The 18,833-nt window shown below is 44.1% G+C and overlaps 1 long non-coding RNA gene across 18 annotated transcripts in view; it reads left to right on the forward strand.

The window, feature by feature from the left end:
- Positions 1-4,251: 4,251 nt before the first annotated feature.
- The window catches only part of LOC149318086 (uncharacterized), a 141,147-nt gene continuing 126,565 nt past the window's right edge, over positions 4,252-18,833 (forward strand). For 8 of the 18 annotated variants that reach the window (XR_016279978.1, XR_016279972.1, XR_016279982.1 and 5 more), the window contains exons 1-4: positions 4,252-4,359; positions 7,248-7,357; positions 14,109-14,242; positions 18,679-18,794. This is a non-coding gene — a long non-coding RNA (uncharacterized LOC149318086). Of the gene's footprint in view, positions 4,360-5,475; positions 5,625-7,247; positions 7,358-14,108; positions 14,243-18,678; positions 18,795-18,833 lie in introns of all 18 variants that reach the window. The other 10 variants (XR_016279988.1, XR_016279989.1, XR_016279983.1 and 7 more) reach the window with 8 other exon arrangements.

An 18,833-nucleotide genomic window follows, 5' to 3' on the forward strand; every position in this document is an offset into this window, starting at 1 on the left:
TAAGTTTGTTCTAATTTCTACACGTTTGTCATTGTGTGCCTTCAAGTTGTTTCCAGTTTATGGTGACCCTAAGGTGAACCTGTCATGGGGTTTTCTGGGGCTGAGAGCATGTGACTCTCCCAAGGTCACTGAGTGGGTTTCCACGGCTGAGCAGGGAATCCAAATATGATATCCAGAGTCGTAGTCTAATGCTCAAACTATCACGACACCTCTTCTAGATGACATCCCTTCAGGTATTTAAAGATGTACATAACATACCTCTCCATCTTCTCGTCTTCAAACTAAATATACCCCGCTCCCTACGGTGTTCCACATAATATTCAAAGCAGGAAACTCACACTTCTTTCATGATGTCACTCATCCTAAGCTCACACCCACATAGCTCTGCACCACAAGTGATTCACACACCTGGAGTCAATCAGAGAGGAGGGAATTTCCTGCATTAGTCAATCTCTTTACTTCCGAGACATCTTCCCCTGTCCCCAGCCACATCCTTACTCCAGCTATCCTGTTCACAGCCTCCTCTCCTCCTCCTCTGTGTATTTGGACAGTGGTAGAGTCCAGAAATTGCAACTTTACAAATTTGTTAACTCTTAGCTTGAAATTTTAGTCTATTTAGTTTAATGTCTGGTGTCGAAAAATCTTTGACATGTTAAGTTACATCATATCAATTGTTAGAATTAGAAACCACAGGATTGACAGAGAAAAAGGCAAATAATACTTTGGCTGACATTGGGGCAGTACAGACGGGCAGCTCCGTGCCACCCATCTTTGCCCTGCATCTGTGCTGCAGCACAGATGCACTGTTTGAAAGGAGCCGCTCTAGATGGCTCCTTTTTTGAGATGTCATAAGGGCTGCAACACAGCCCTTTCACGTCTCTTCTGCCCACAGGTGTGTGGGTGCTCGGGCGCCCTTACGTCACAAGGGTGCGCCCCAGGTAGATGGGGCCACAGCCTCATGATGTCAGCACAGTGATATTAGGGCTTGGTGCATATGGATGCCAAGCATTATCAAGCCCTAATATTGCCGCTAGTGGCCCCTGTTTACTCCCGTTGCCTACAATGACATCGAGTAAGGACATTCCCACTGGTTTGGTACTTTAGAAATGTAATTCCATTATGCCCTTTTACCCCCACCCCACAAGTAAGGGCATTTAGTTAGCTGTCAGTGGGTGCTGGTGGCATCCGTGTTGAGGAAGCAGTGAATCCACTCCGGACTTTAGTCCAAATTTTAAAGAGACACCCCAAAGTGTTGAGCTCTGTCCCCCAAATACCACCGTTTATTGTCACTCATTATTTCTGACCTCTGGAGGAATCTGGGCATTCCTAAATTGTTAAAAGCTGACATGTGTGCAAATCTAGAATCAATTTATAAGTGAATTCTTTATTGATAAAATTTTATACAGTACGTTACCAGCACCAGTACCACCCCCAAAGTGTGATAAAATATTCTTCTAGTGAAAACTTTCTGCTTTGTTCTGTTTGTTAAAACAATAAAAAACAGACAGATCAGTAAAATAATCATAATAAACAGTAACACGTTCCTGGTGATTTGAAGCTTTTCCACACAGGTGAAATACAGACATGGCCTTATTTCTTGTTTCACAGTCACACATTGGTGAAGTCAGCTAAACCTTGCTCAAGCATATCTCACTTTTTACTTGCCCCCGACTTGGAAAGTTACCTTTTTTAGACTGCAACTTCCAAAATCTCCATAATTCTGGACTACACCTCTCAGCGTGGCTTTTCAACTACTTTTCCAATCCCACAAGTTTCTTTTCCAAGCTCGGTTTTGCCTTAAAAACATAAGAAGACCTGTGCTGAATCAGAGCAAAGGCCGATCTAGTCTTGCATTGTGTTCCCAAAGTGGTTAACCAAATGGCCCCAGAAAGGCCACGAACAGAACATGAACACTGTAGCATCATGAACCCATGTTTCCTAACAATGGGCATTAAAAAGCAAGTGGAGCTTGTATGTTTCCATCATGACTTTAATAACAGTATCTCTCTTTGACCTTTACACTCCTGTTTAGGTTCTGAAGATCAGTCCGATACAGGAGAAGTTAGTATTTAAATCTCAAGCCATTTAGAGCTCTAAAAAAGTTGTCTTCAGTTGTAACTTATTGAAAGCAAACATAGACTTTGGAGCATATCAGGCATAAACTGTTGCCTGATTACATTCACAATCTATCTTCAGGCCGTTAACTATGCTATTCCCTTGAAGGGAAGGGCAGCTATTTTTGGAAGCGTGTGCAAAACCCTATGTCAACAGCTAGAAACAGAGATTAAGCAGGCAACAGGCAAAACATGAAAGTGTCACCACACCTAGCGAATCAACCCATTTGAGTTGACATTTGGCCTTTCCTTGGGAATTATTTACAACTTGATGGAATGATTCTATGAGGTTGGGCTTCTCTTACAATACATATGCTGGTCTTTTGAAATATCTGCAATGAGCACTTCCATTTATGCCTGGCAACCTGAACAACAAAAACAAAAGATGCAATAAGCATAATGCTCCATTAGTATGGAGCGGGGGGGGGGGGGGGGAGTGGCCAGCAAAATGTTACAAGTGCGACCATTTTCAAAAGATGGTATCGTTTTGTTGTTGCTTCCTTTCAAATAGTTTCTGACTCATGGTGACCTTAAGGCAAATCTATCACAGGACTTTTTTTTCTGTTCAGAGAGGGTTTGTCATTGCCTGCCTCTGTGGCTGAGAAAGGGTGAGTTGCTCATAGTCACTCAGTGGGTTTCTGTGGCCAAACAGGGATTCAAACCCTGGTCTCCTGACTCTCAGAATCCTAATCCAACATTGAAACTACTAAACCATACTGGCTGTTATGATATCGCCATCGAAATTATTGCAGTTCTGTGACTCAAGACATGCTGGAGATTCATCCATTTATTCAGTGTTTTCAGTACATATAGTGTGTGTGTGTGTGTTTTATTTCTCTTGGACACCTTAACACCACCTGTCTAAGCCTTAAATGCTAGAAAAGCCAATAACCAACTGATTTCTATGTACATTTTTGAGGACTGAGTGTGATAAAAGGAAAAAGATGGAGTCTGGAAATATATTAATATGTTGTGTTAATTTCCTGCAGGGCTTTTGGGTTTTTGGGTTTGTTGTTGTTGTTGTTTGTCTGTTACATAACTAAGGGAAACAATTATAGTTGGCCCTCCATATCCATGGATTCTTTATCCACAGATTTAACTTTTAATGTCTTGAAAATATTCAAATAAACATATGAATTTTAAAAAGCAAACCCTAATTTTGCCATTTTGTATAAAGGCACCATTCCATTATGCCATTATATTTAATTGGGTGAGCTTCCATGGATTTTGGTATCCCTGAGAAGTCCTGTACCCAAACCCTGTGGATACCAAGGGCCCACTGTGTTGCTGTTGTTATTATCTTGGTTTCATCACGTACCATCAATTATTCCAATTCTGTTCAATAATTTATGAATAAGTCAGGTATTAACATATAAAGTAACATGTTACAAGCACTTTTTGTAATTGTGCTACTATCTATGGAAATTTCATTCAGGTGTTTTATCAAGTGTTTTGTTTGGAATTGTCCCTGATTACTTATCACTACTGGAATCACAGCTGTTTTCTTTTCCCAGAGGCACTGAATCCCCATCTGTAAGTCTGAATATTTCATAATCTTTTTCATGTCTTTGTTCTTGATTCTGCTATCCTCAGGGGTTACCAAGTCTATAATCCGAATGTTCTTCCTATCAACCAAAGTTATGCCTTGAATATTATGTTCTAATTGTTTATCAGTTTGAAGCTCATAAGACCTATACTTCACTACTTTTGACAACAATGATGTTGATATAAAATGTAATTCTTATTTTTAGTTTACTAACTATTTTTGGCATAAAGAAAAATGAGTTTAAAAGTGTGTCATTCATTTGACAGAGGAATTAATTATTCCCATCTATCTCCCCCATTAGTTTGGAAAGTCATAGCCTGGGTCTACTCTAAGAATAACTAAATCTGTGTCAGACCTACTGGCATCAACCTTATGGTCAAGTCTGAGCAGAGCCATTAAATTAATTGGACTTACTTGTGTGTTGACTCAGCATTCAACAGTTGATTGAATGGGTCTACTTCAGTTGGGCCTAACCAGTCTTGCTGTTTTACAGTCAGAGACAGGGAGAGATGCTTGGAGAAGTTTCTCTCTCAGGTGCCAAAATAACTTGGTGACTATATTCCTTGACCGGGGAGGTGATGCCATTTGATACTCTGCAGCAAAATATCTTGGGCCTTGTGACTGTAATAGGTCATAGATATGCCATCAGCATTGCTTCATTGCACTAGAGGAAAGAAGAATTCAGAGTCTGTTCAGGAGGTAAGTAAGAATTATATCAGGGTTTATGACTATGGAGATTATCTATCAAAGCTTCCCTCCCGATGCTGTTGCGGCTTTTTAAGCAGCCGAAACAGCAATGATTTTTATCACGTTACCATGCAATTGTGAATTGATAACAGGTTGCTCATGAATTTTATCGCACTACTGTTCCCTTTACCCATCAGCTATCCAAGCTTAATCAGTAAAGTAGTCTTGCCTTTGCCAGTGGATTGTGTGCAGTGAAAACCCTTTAAATCCTGTTTTTACTGCCTGGGGTGAAATGGTTGCCTCCTCAGCACTAAGAAGTCTTGCTTTCAGTGGGAATGGTGTGTCTGTCTGTGTCTGTGCGGTGAATGCCCTTTAAACCCCCTTTCTTCTGCCCAAAAGGGATTGCCTCCCCAGCAGTAAGAAGTCTTGCATTCATTAGGAATGGGGAGGGGTGCAGTGAAAATTGTTTAGATCCCCTTCACTCTGAATTACCCTGGAATGACCTATGGCACATTCTATAATAATGGGCTAACTGGAGGATCGACAACTATTCATGGGATTTTCCCATTCATTAAAAGCAGAGAAAGAAGCATGGATTGACTACAGGATACCTACTGCCTGGCCATAATGTGGTGCGATAAGATCTGTGGATAACAGTTTCAATTCCGCTTCTATCCCACTATTGAAGAACATGCAATAATCTCTTATGTTTGCTCAGTTTTGGATGTGGTACCATACTTAGGCCTCCCACTGCCACCAAATATTTCCTGACTTTAACCTAGAAAGTCTGCTTTTCTGGATGGCCTCAGAAAGGGAACAATCCACTCTTTGGAAAATGCTTCAGTCTATTGACAGAATCATCAGAGATTTTTATTTAAAGCAGGGCTAGGGAAACAATGGCCTTTGAGATGTCCCAGGACTCCAGCTCCCATGAGCCCCAGCCAAGGTGGTTATTGGTCAGGGTTGAGGGGGTTGTGGTCCAAATGCACTTGGAGGGTCATACATCCCCCCCCCTTTAAAAATATGGTAAAACATCAACACAGAGTTCATGAATAGAGGTCATTTAGCTCTCTAAAACTATGCTCTCAGTAGGTGAGAACAAGCTGATACTTCTTATATTCATTTCAGGATCAGTGTACACATGTCAGGTTCCAGCACAAGCAGCAAGCAAAAAACAACTTGCCATTCCCTCCTACATAGAGAGCATTGAAGAGATGGAGACAATGAAAGTCACACACACCTACAACTCTTATCTTGCCTTTATTTGCATTCACTTGGTAATGCTCCTTTCCTCTTTTCTTTGGATGCCTAATCTGTATTTCTAAATGCTCATCTGAGTGCTACTAGATATTTGGGGACTGAAGAAAAAATTCATTTGATAAGGCAGAATTTTTATTTGGGAAGCAGTGATTGCATTTTTGCCCCTCTGTAGATACCCCCCTGTTAATACCTAGTGTGCATGCTCTATAGATATTAAATATATAAATGTGAATGAAATTAAATTTATTCTTTTGATGTTCTGATTGAACTTGGGGAGTAGGTGGTGACCTCAACAATTGACATGTGTTCAGTTCCTGTCTGTAATAGTTTTGTCAGACAGCATGTGCATCAAAGCATTTGCATCCACTCTGCCTTTGATGTCAAGAGTTATAACACGATGAAATGATTTTGGTTCCATCCTCTGGTTTGAGCAGCCAGATTTAAAATCCCTTATGTATCAATAACCAGAATTTGGAAAAGTTGCCTTTTCTAGCCTACAAATTCCATAACCATGCTGGTGTCAATATCAGACCCATTGGTGAAAGGCAAAATTAATTTCTTCCTAGTAGCCTCACCTTCCTGTCAACACTGTCTCCGATGTTTCTTATCCTGGAGCAAGGAACACCACACTGAGGAAATGATATAGCTCACTGGCAAAGCACTAATTTTACAAGTGATCTCTAATTCAGCATAAGAAATATTCTGACTCAGAAATCTTCATAGGTCCATAATCACACTCAGCTGAAATGTGTGTAAGAAATTTCTGCCCACTCCTCTCAACATCTTTTCTAGAAATCTCTTCTGGAGGTGAGAGTATTTTTCCTAAAGTTTCTTTCTGTGTTTTCATCAGGGTACATATACTGTAAGAAGATGTGCTATACTAATTAGACTATTTGACTACTTGGTTCTTGACCAATAATATTTATACTATTTTATTGATACATTTATTCCTTATCTATCCCTCCTTTCATCCACCATCCTAACTGGTCTCAGGGCCTACGCATTGCGCTGGCAATACATTTGATGTCGTCTTTAGTACGGATATGGACAGTCCGTGGGCAGAGATCTGTAATACATCTGCCCTATCATGGATGGATCACTTCCTGGTGGAAGTTCGACTCAAGGCTTCTACCCAAATCCCCCCCGGGGGTGGAGGGCCTATTAGGATGGTCCACCCTCGAAGGCTGATGGAACCCAAAAGGTTCCAAAAAGCCCTAGAGGGGTTTATGGTTGGATCTGACGGCAATTCTGTTGATGCCCTAACATCTGGGACAATGATCTCTCCAGGGCTATACACAGTATCGCTCTTAAGCGTCCTTTTCGGCCCGCTTCCAATAAACAACTATGGTATACAGAAGATCTTAGGAAAATGAAGCGTGCCGCACAACGACTAGAGCGCAGCTGGTGGAAACATCAGCACTTATCTGACAAGACACTCCTTGAGGCTCTTTTGGAGTCTTATGGAGTGGCAATAGGTGCAGCTAAAAATTCTTTTTATGCTGCACGTATTGCATCTACTGAGTGGCGTCCTGCAGAGCTGTTCAGGGTAGTGAGGGAGTTAACACAGCTACCCCCCACCCTGAACCCTATCTTAGAACCAACTAAGGCCTGCTGTGACGAATTTAACAACTTCTTCGCAGATAAAATCTCTCGGATAAGGGCTGATCTCGACTCTAGCATTTCTTCAGAATCTATGGGAGAGGTGTCCAGAGCGCCCGTGGACTTAATTAAACTGGATCATTTTGAGTTTGTAAGTACCAATGAAGTGGACAAGATTCTCGGAAGTGTTAGGAAGACGACATGCTCTCTCGATCCCTGTCCCTCATGGCTGATGGCCCAGGGTGGTAATGCGGTAACATCTATGCTACACCACATAATTAACACATCCTTCAGGGAGGGGCAGTTTCCATCGAGTCTGAAATTGGCAATAGTCAGACCACTGCTAAAAAAAAACCCTCCCTAGACCCCCTGATAAGAAATAATTACAGGCCGGTGTCATTGCTGCCATTTTTGGGTAAGGTGATCGAGAGAGCGGTTGCCTTCCAGCTCCAAGCAGTCTTGGATGAAACCGATTATCTGGACCCATTTCAAACTGGCTTCAGGGCAGGCTATGGAGTTGAGACTGCCATGGTCGCCTTAGTCAATGATCTCCATCTGGGCATTGATAGGGGAAGTGTGACCTTGTTGGTGCTCTTGGACATCTCAGCGGCTTTCGATACCATTGACCATGGTATCCTTTTGGAACGCCTGAGGGAGTTGGGTATCGGGGGCACTGCGCTCCAGTGGTTCCGATCCTACCTCTCGGGCAAATTCCAGATGGTGCAGCTGGGGGACATTTGCTCCTCTAAGAGGGAACTGACATCCAGTGTCCCTCAGGGAGCTATTTTGTCCCCCATGCTATTTAACATTTACATGAAACCGCTGGGAGAGATCATCCGGAGACATGGGGCGCAGTGTTATCAGTACGCTGATGACACCCAGATATGTTTCTCTGTGTCGCTGATTGCTGCAGTGTCTAAGGTTGGTGTCTCTCCTCTAAATGCCTGCTTAGAGTCAGTAATGGGCTGGATGAGGAAAAACAAACTCAGCTTGAATCCAGAGAAAACGGAAGTACTAGTGATAAGTTCACCAGGACCAGGGAAGGAAATTTGTCCACCTGTCCTGAAGGGGGTCACACTTCCCCTGAAGGATTCAATTTGCAGTTTGGGAGTGCTTCTGGACTCGTCCCTGCAATTGTCATCCCAAGTTGATGCGACGGTCAGAAGCACTTGTTATCAACTTCAGTTGATACGCCAACTGCGACCCTACCTGGGCCAAAGGGACCTTGAAACGGTGGTACATGCTCTGGTAACCTCTCATTTGGATTTCTGTAATGCGCTCTACATGGGGCAACCCTTGTACCAAACTCGGAAGCTTCAATTAGTACAAAACATGGCCGCCAGATTGGTCACCGGTCGTTCCAGATTTGACCACATAACACCAATCTTAAAAGATCTTCACTGGCTGCCTATTCGCTTCCGAGCACAATACAAGGTGTTGGTAATTACCTATAAAGCTCTACATGGCTTGGGCCCAAGTTACTTGAAGGACCGCATCTCCCCATATAATCCGTCCCGCACCCTCAGAACAACCGGGAAGAACTTGCTCAAAGTCCCTACTTCGAGATATCTTACTACTTCTCAGAGGGCCTTTTCAGTAACGGCTCCCAAGCATTGAAATAGTCTTCCTGAGGAGCTCCATCTCATTACCTCCTTTGAACTGTTTAAAAAGAGACTTAAAACCTTTCTCTTTAACCAAGCATTCACCCATGTTCGCTGAAGTTATGTTCGATCCCCTTTTCTCCCTCTCACTTACATACACCTTTGAATTGGATTTTAATTGTATATTGTAATTAATGTAATATGGGTTTAATTTTATGTTGTTTTAATAATTTTACTGTGTACACCGCTTTGATCACTGCAGAAAAGCGATATAGAAACAAATTTTATTATTTATTATTTATTATCCTATATTAGGGAAGGGAAATCATTTTTAAACTTTTTTAAAAAGAGTTCAGAACAATTTAGAACAATTGAAAGCACAGAAAACAATCTAACATTGTGTACTTAGAATTCTACAATCCAGTCAAACCAAGATCTTTAGATCCCAAAGGTTTTGATAAAGAATTTTTTCCCCACTGGAACAAAGCCAGCATCAGTGCCAGTTGGGAAGACATTCTACAACTGCCACAGCCAAGGAGCTCCCAACTTGGGCCCCATTCAGACTGGCACATTTGCACTGGAGGGAACTGGGTAAAATCAGGTGCCCTCCTCTTGAATGCCTCCGGAAGTATTTAACTCCGGAACGCCATTGCAGCTCTTTACCCGGTTTAAAAGGAAGAGTCCTCTGCTGTCAATCAAATTAGCTCCGCTTTTGTAAAAGGTGACGTTTCTTGCAGCCATTGGCTAAGTGGATGGGGGCTCCCCCCTCCTTTTTTTAAAAAAAAAAATCTGGCAGGAAGGGTGCGCAGATGCTGTCAAATTTAAAAACCTCCGGTGTGTGTCTTGTGTGTAGCAAAAGCAAAAGCATTCAATTAGTATCAATTTGCCAAATTGAAAGGGAAACATTTGTAACATTGGCACTGTAGCATTCGCATTTTAAACAAATAATTCCAGGAGCAAGAGGAAATGAAAGGTAAATGTAGCGCAGGCATTCTATTTCTTGCATCCACATATAACACAAATAATAATAATATTATTAATAATAAAGGCTCTTATAAGGTGCTGTTCCAGGAGCAAGAGGAAATGAAAGTAGCACAAGCACACACACATTCTATGTCACCCAAAAATCACACGCATAGACTGTCAAATATAAAAAATAAAAAGAGAGAGAGGTTCCTTCTTGGCTCCGCAGCCCAATTTCCCTCGGCAATCCTCCTCCTCCTCCTCCTCCTCCTCCTCCTCCTCCCGATACTGCCCTCCATGGCCCCCTTCTCTCCCCCAGCTCCTGCCTTCTCCTCCTCCTGATGCTGCCCTCCATGGCCCACTTCTCTCCCCCGGCTCCTGCCTTCTCCCCCTCCTCCTCCTCCTCCCAATGCTGCCCTCCATGGCACCCTTCTCTCGCCCGGCTCCTGCCTCCTCCTCCTCCTTCTCCCAATGCTGCCCTCCATGGCCCCCTTCTCTCTCCTGGTTCCTTCATCCTCCTCCTCCTCCTTCTCCGATGAAGGGGAGGGAATGCCCTGCCCACTGCCCTCCCTCTGACCTAAATCCCTCCCCTGAACTTGACCTGATCATGACCGGGGGCAAGTTCATATTTGCGGAACCTGGGTTTTTTCAAAAGAGACGGCTTTTAAACGATTGCAAATGACCCGCGCTAAGGGGCATTTGCCACTAAATGCTTGTGCATGCCTCAAAATGGATCGTGACAGATTCGGGGCCACATGCAAGAATTGATTCCTGATCCGGGTTAAAACGTAGTCTGAATGGCCCCTTGGTGTCCTCTAGGTGTTTTGGATTTCCATTCCCATCATTTTCAGCCGGCATGTCCATTTCTGAGCCTAAGGCAAACCTATCACAATGTTTTATTGGCAAGATTTGTTCAGAAAGGCCTTTACTTTTCTTTGAGTTTGAAAGTGAGTGACTTGACCAAGGTCACTCAGTGGGTTTCCATGGCTGAGTGACATTTGAACCCTGATGTCCGAGTTCTAATCCAACACTACACCATGCTGGATCTTGGAAGGGAATACCCTTATTTAAAAAAAAATAATGATTTAAAAAGCAAGAAGTAGAAAGAAATATATATTGATAGTGGGTGCAAACATGACTGAGTGGAAATAGTGGATTTGTGTTGGGACCAATTTTTTTAAACTTATTCATTAAAGAACTGGATATAGGATTGAATGAGATTATCTGATTTCCAGATGATAGCAAATTGTTGAAGTTAAAATTAAAATTAAATGGGAAAGGGAAGAGTTCCAAAAGTATTTCTCCAAATTAGGGAAATTGGCATTAAAATTGAATCAAACATAAAGTGAGTGATGCCTGTTAAGACAAAAACAAAGAAGCAAACAATAACTTTGCTAATGTGCTGGTGGGGTATGAGCTGGCCATAGCTGACCAGGAAATGGATCTTCAGACTGGGTGAACATCTCAGTGAAAGTATCAAGCTGATACAGGGTTGCCATGAAAAAGGCAAATGCCACATTGGAGATCATAAAGAAAGGAGTTAAAAATAAAACTGCCTATATTATAATGCTTTTGTACAAATATATAGCACAATCCTACTTGTAATAATTTCTAAAGGAGCAGCCATATTAGTCTGCACAGCAAAAACAAGAAAGAAACAAATAAATGGAGCAGAAGGCTATCAATGGCTACTAGTCAGTATGTCTGTATATATTATATTCAGTTGCTGGGAAGCATGAATGATTGGCTCCTATTGTTCTCATGTCTTAGGACTTTATCACATGGAGGAAATCCGGGGTTTTAAAAGGTATTTTCCCAGGACATTTGTGTGATCATGGGAAAGATTTTCCCATAATGTCGTGATTAAAGAGGACTTATCCCGGGAAGAACCAGGAATGCTCCAGCAACAAATCACTCACGGGGGAATCTGATGAGTGATTTGTTGCTGGAGCATTCCTGGTTCTTCCTGGGATAAGTTCTCTCTAAGCGTGATGTGTGGGAAAATCTTTCCCACAATCGTGCAAATGTTCCTGGAAAATGCCTTTTAAACCCCCAATTTCCCCCTGTCCTTATTGATGGGCTTCCCATAGGAATTTGGTTTGCCTCAGTAACAAAGAGGATGCTGGACCAGAAAAGGCCTTTGGCCTGATCCAGCTGATTTGTGCTGATTTCAATTTAGCCCAGTACTTTCTGCTACCATTGGCAGGGCTACCCAGGTCTCCAGCAGAGGTTATTCCGATTTTCTCATACTTGATCTCTTTAACTGAGGATGTCAGGGATTGAACTCATGACTGTTGCAAACAACGTACTTGGTCACTGAACTGTGATTCTGGCCAGGTATTCCAATTTCCAGATACATGTGCTAGCTGCAGGATTCTGGAGTTCAGACCCCAAAAATTCCTTTCCTGAGCTCATTCACTCTGAGGTCAAAACAAGATGCCTAGCCATATGATTGCAGCTGGTCTCATTTTGATCTTAGGAGTGAGTGATACATGCCAGTGGCAGCTGTGTCAGGACCTAGAGTAAGATGTCCATGTGAACAACCACACAGCATTGGAATGGAGAGCCCCAGGTAACAGGAGGAGGCTGGAGCAGCTTTGGGACCAGGATACTCACCCTGCCCTGGAGTATCTTGACCAGTGCAGACAGTACCCAGGTTGCCCCAATATGTTCTGGAGGTTTCCCCAGCCCTCCAAGGTGCATCTTTAGGCTGTGCAGGGAGTAGTCTGAGGGAAGATGAAATCAACCCATCCAGATACCATTGGCAAAAACAGCAGAATCCAGCAGAGGTGCACAGTTGGATGCCAATTATGGAATATGCTTTGAAAAAGACTGGGCACCCTTGACTTCAGTTCTCTCTTCTACATTCCTTTATTAACTTTATAAGAATTGAATGTTAGCATGGATTCAGTTTTTTTAAAGTTTCTATGGATACATATTTATGGATTTGCCATGCCCATATTTGATGATACCAAGGGGCATATCATAGCTGTATCTAAAAAACAAACAAACAAACAAAAAGAACCCAACCTATAATCATTTTCTCCTTTCTGTGATTTGTCATTTTTGTGGGGCATTTCTTTCCACATAGCTTTACTGAGGACTATAGCTTGGGTGGCTTTCCTTGTTTTGTTTTGTTTTGTTTTGAGGTACACAGATTAGTTCTATGACAACAGGGAAAATCCCTGGAAGCCAGTTGTGAAAGTTTCAGATGACCCACAGGTTCTCTGTTTCCCAATAAAGAAGGGCAGTAACCAAATGGGGAGTCAGCTTTGAGGCATGTGTGCACTGGGAGTTGAATAAACGGCTGTCACCACCCTCCCCTTTTAAAGGAACCTTACCATGATGGATGTTGTGGTAACCCAAACATACAAGCTTGATAGTCTGGTCCGTCCAAAGGAAGTGGTAACTCCTGCTTATCTGCACTCTGAGAACCAGGAAAATTAGGACCAATCTGGACAGAGTCAGTGTGAAGGAAGTCTGGGTGGTTTTCCTTGTTTTAAAATGTCCCAAAACAGGCATAAAGCCTTCAAGAGAGCATAGTGGTATAAAACACTGTTACACAAAGTGATTGTGCCTAGACAATGCCGATCCCCAAGCCATTTGTTCCTGGTCCTTGGTGACTTTCTAGGAAAGAATGAAACAATTATAGCCAATAGGCACAAATGCTGGTCCCTGGCAGATTGGGAAAATATAATTACTGGTCCCCTACAGAAGCACTGAGAATCACTGGCATAGAACATATAATCATAGAGCTGGAAGGGACCCCAAGGGTCATCCAGTCCAACCCCCTGCCATGCAGGAATATACAAGCAAATTGTTCCTGACAAAAGGTCATCCAGCTTTTGGAGGCCATTCAACATGTCCATACTCCACCACACTCTGCCTCAGCACTGCATATTCCATTGTCAAACAGCTCTTGCTATCAAGAAGTTCTTCTGAATGTTTAGGTGGAATCTCTTTTCCTGCAATTTGAATCCATTGCTGTAGCATATGTTACAGAAAATCAGTCAGTCCTTGCCATTTGCTGGCTTGCAATCTGCAGATTTAAGCATCTGCAGGTGGTCCTGCCCCACTCACATCAATGTCTGTGTGTGCACACAGCTGTGCCAGCATGGGCACACATGCAGAGTGCCACTATTGGGAACAAGGGGACTTGGGGTCCTGCATTTTTTGTTATCCACAGGGGGGGTGGGGGTTGTCTGGAACATAATCCCCATGGATCCAAAGGGCTCATTGTATTACAATCCATAGTATTCCAGGGGTGGGTGGTTGTTGTGACCTACAACTGGGCTAAAACTGGTTACAACACCAACATTCTCATTATCTTTTTAAAAGGTAACCCCAAGAGAAAGAGAGCTGCAGAAAACCTACTAAGGTGAGCCATCAAAAGAGAAAGACAACAGAAGAACAAAAGACAGCTGGGAAATCACAACTGGAAGGGACCTACTGCTCAGTGCATGTTCTGCAGGGTAGGATGGAACCTAATCTTCCCTATGAATGGCTCACCAGCCTCTGTTTAATACTGCTAGTAAAGTGGAATCTGAGGGACACGGTGACTCAGTAGTTAAGATGCTGACTCTAATTACCACAAGATTAGCAGATCAGCAGTTCAAGACCCAAGCACCACATGATGGAATGAGCTCCCGTCACTAGTCCCAGCTTCTACCAACCTAGCAGTTTGAAAGCATGTAAAAGTGCAAGTAGATAAATAGGTACCATTTCAGTGGGAAGGTAACAGTGTTCTCTGTGCCTTGGCATTTAGTCATGCTTGCCACATGACCACGGAGTGGTCTTTGGCAAAGCTGGCTCCCTTGGCTTAGTAATGGAGAGGAACACTGCCTCCTACAGTCAGACACGACTAGACCAGTGGTGGCAAACCCACTGCACGCGTGCCGGAAGTGGTGCTTTGGCCAATTTCCTTGGACACGGGGCGAGGGAGAAGGCGGAAGAGGCACACGCGTGCCTGTTCCTCCCCCTCCCTGCCTTTTCCTGGCCTCCATCTGTCTTTCGGAGACAGCTGGAAGCCAGAAAAGGGCACTCTGGAGAAGGAGCCAGAGGAGCGCGCCTCTGGCTCCTTCTCACAGCCTTTTCCCAGCCCCCAGCTTCCTCTTCAAGAGAGCTAGAGGCCAGGAAAAGGGCGGGGAGAGGAAGAGCGACAGGCACGTGCCAGTGCCTCCTCCTCAGGGAGCTTTGCCTGCCTCCAGCTGTCTCTGGAGAGACAGCTGGAAGCAGGGAAAGCTCCGTGGGGAGGGAGACAGGGGCCCTCCCCATCTCCCTCCTTCCCCACTTACCTTTCCCTGCCCTCCAAGTGCCCCCTTTGGGGCATTTGGAGGGCAGGGAAAGCTCCGTGGGGAGGGAGGCAGGGGCCCTCCCCATCTCCCTCCTTCCCCACTTACCTTTCCCTGCCCTTCAAGTGCCCCAAATGGGGCACCTAGAAGGCAGGGAAAGCTCCGTGACGAGGGAGGCAGGGGCCCTCCCCATCTCCCTCCTTCCCCACTTACCTTTCCCTGCCCTCCAAGTGCCCCGTTTGGGGCACCTAGAAGGCAGGGAAAGCTCCGTGACGAGGGAGGCAGGGGCCCTCCCCATCTCCCTCCTTCCCCACTTACCTTTCCTCTCCCCCAAAGGGCTTTAGAGAGCCCTTTGGGGTGAAGAATGGTCCGGGAAGAGGAGGACTGAAGCCCTGCCCATGGCTCCTCCCCCTCACGGGCCTTTGCTGACCTCCAGCTGTCTGTGAGAGACAGCTGGGGGCCGGGAAAAAGGCAGAGGAAGAGCCCCGCCCAGAGGGTGGAAGCTCCACCCATGGAGGGTGGAAGCCACACCCCTGGGCCAGAAGCCCCGCCCCAGCACACAGCCCCATCCCAGGAGGCAGAAGCCCCACCCCCTGGCACGCGAACCTAAAAAGGTTCGCCATCACTGGACTAGACAATCATGTGAAAGGGGAAACCTTTACCTTTAAAATGGAACCCACCAAATTTAGAGAGAGTCCCTTACACTGCTGAACATCTCTCACTGTTTGGAAAATTCCACTGAATCTGCTTCCCTGCAATTTGTACTTTCCAGGTATAGTCTAAAACATAACGTTTCCAAGTTCTGGGTTTTTTTAACTGCTTGTTAAAGCCAACCAATAGTTATAGATTAGCATGAGTGAGCTAATGTGGACAGGAATGGGACATTTTTGAGTCAGATACAGTCTTTTACTCAGACAAGAAAAATCTAAGAAGAAGTGGGGTGGCATTAATAGTGAGGAGAGATGTAGCAAAAGCAGCCAAGGATTATAATGTAAAGTCTGACCAAATAATAGCAATAAGACTTCAGAGAAAGCCCATCAAGATAATCATAATCCAAATTTATGCAACAGATACAGAAGAGGAAGAAACTGAAAGATTCAGCTCTGCAATCCAGGAGGAAATCAATTGTATGCCAAAAAAGGACTTGTTAATAATCATAGCTAACTGAAATGCAAATGTAAGAAATAGAGCAGAACTTCAGAACCACTCTACATGGGGCTACCCTTGTGCCTAGTCTGGAAACTCCAGTTGGTACAGAATATGGCAGCCAGGCTGGTCACAGGAATAGCAAGGAGTGACCATATAACACCAATATTGAAGTCACTCCACTGGCTGCCTATCAGTTTCCGGGCACAGTACAAGGTGTTGGTTATCACCTTTAAAGCCCTACATGGCTTGGGTCCAAGCTATCTAAGGGATCACCTGCTTCCATATAATCTGCCCCGTACACTCAGGTCCTCTGGGAGGAATTTATTACAGCCCTTAAAGACCAGGTTGACGGCAACCTCCCAGAGGACATTCTCTGCAGCCGCTCCCAACTTATGGAATGGCCTGCCGGACGAGATCCGTCAAATTACCAATCTAGAGAGCTTTAAAAAGGCCATTAAGATGGATCTCTTCCGGCAAGCCTTCCCGGAATAAAAGGCTCAGCCACAAATAAGACTTCCCCTCCAGTGAACTCTGCCCATGATGATTTTTATTTAGCTTAGCCGGTTTTAATATGTAGTTTTTAATCTTACATTGTTTAATCATGTTTTAAGGGGGGTATTATGTATATATGGATGTATTTTAACCTGTTGTACGCCGCTTTGATTGCCTGGCAAAAAGCGGGATAGAAATAAAAATTTTATTTATTTATTATTTATAATCACTGTAGGATAATTTGGCCTTGGATCAAGAATGAATTGATAATGGAAAGTTTCAATATAGAACTTTATCCCACAGGGAAAATCGGGGGTCCCAGCCTCTATCATCTGCATGCTGGCCTGCATAGCACAGCTTCCTTGACCTATGCATGCCTTCAGAATGACCTTAATAGATTAGAAAGCTGGGCCAAAGCTAACAAAATGAATTTCAACACAGAGAAATGTAAAGTACTGCACTTAGGGCGAAAAAAATGTAATTAACAGATATAGGATGGGGGACACCCGGCTGAACGAGACTACATGTGAAAGGGATCTAGGAGTCCAAGTAGACCACAAGTTGAACATGAATCAACAGTGTGATGCAGCAGCTAACAAGGACAATGCGATTTTAGGCTGCATCAATAGAAGTATAGTGTCTAGATCAAGGGAAGTAATAGTCTCACTCTATTCTGCTCTGGTCAGGCCCCACCTGGAATATTGTGCCCAGTTCTGGGCACCACAATTTAAAAAGGATGGCCCGTTACAAACAGGCATAAAGTACGGACTGGGTCCGTATTAGGATTGGAAAGGGGCGTCACTTCCGGACGCCCCTAACCTTAATACGGACCAAGTTCATACAAAATGGCGGTGCCCGTTCCACACGGGGGCCGCCATCTTTACGTAGCATACGCGCTGCATCCGCACGTCGCGCAGGGCATATGACACTGTGAGTGCACCATTGGCGCCTTGCGGTATCATATCCGCACCACAAAGAGAAGCGCCATTTTGGCGCTTCTTATTTGCAGTGCAGAGCAGCCTCGCGGTTTGGATGCTGGGGCTCCTCTGCGCGGCAAATGAAGGTGGTGGCAGACTGCCCCTTCTGGGCGGTCTGTAATGCGCCAATGTTGAGAAACTGGAGCGTGTCCAAAGGAGGGTGACTAAAATGGTGAAGGTCTGGAAACCATGCCCTATGAGGAACGACTTAGGGAGCTGGGGATGTTTAGCCTGGAGAAGAGAAGGTTAAGAGGTGATATGATAGCCCTGTTTAAATACTTGAAGGGATGTCATATTGAGGAGGGAGCTAGCTTGTTTTCTGCTGCTCCAGAGACTAGGACCCGGAGCAATGGATGCAAGCTCCAGGAAGAGATTCCACCTCAACATTAGGAGGAACTTCCTGACAGTAAGGACTGTTCAACAGTGGAACACACTCCCTCAGAATGTAGTGGAATCTCCTTCCTTGAAGGTGTTTAAACAGAGGCTGGATGGCCATCTGTTGGGGATGCTTTGATTTAGATTTCTTGCATCGCAGGGGGTTGGACTGGATGGCCCTTATGGTCTCTTCCAACTCTATGACTCTATGATTCTATGACTGTATTTACTTCTGCATATCAGAATTGCCTTGGAGGTACTTATCACATGTGTATTAAGAGTGGGAAAGCAACATGAATGAAAGGTGTTGATGGGTATTGACTACCAATAAGAAGGAACACTCTTGTAATAAATGGACTACATCCATGTACTACAACGTTGGACAAATGCAGCATTCTGTGATAAGATATTGCCACAGATGCTTCTATCCTGCTCTAATTCTGCTTTTCAAGTCCTCAGTTCACTGGCAGTACAACAATCATTGGGGCTCCTGGTCCAATACTCGGGTGTTTTTATAATGATATAATATTTATTTATTTATTTATTTATTTATTTCCCGCTCTTCAGCCAAAAGGCTATCAGAGCGTCTTACAAATTGTTAATTAGACATTTCCCTGCCCTCAGGCCTACAATCTAAAGAGACAAGACACAAAAGGAGAAGGGAATGGCAGTGGGGAAGGGGGAAAGTCCAGCAGATCTTCTCTCCCTCAGAGGCCTGGACCACGGCAGATGGACTGGAGGTAGGGTTGCCATAATTCACTACCACCAAACCGGGATAA

This window comes from Sceloporus occidentalis, unplaced genomic scaffold, assembly GCF_023333645.1.
Source record: "Sceloporus occidentalis isolate IW3139 unplaced genomic scaffold, rSceOcc1.0.p SCAF_2, whole genome shotgun sequence".
NCBI classification, from domain to species: domain Eukaryota; kingdom Metazoa; phylum Chordata; class Lepidosauria; order Squamata; family Phrynosomatidae; genus Sceloporus; species Sceloporus occidentalis.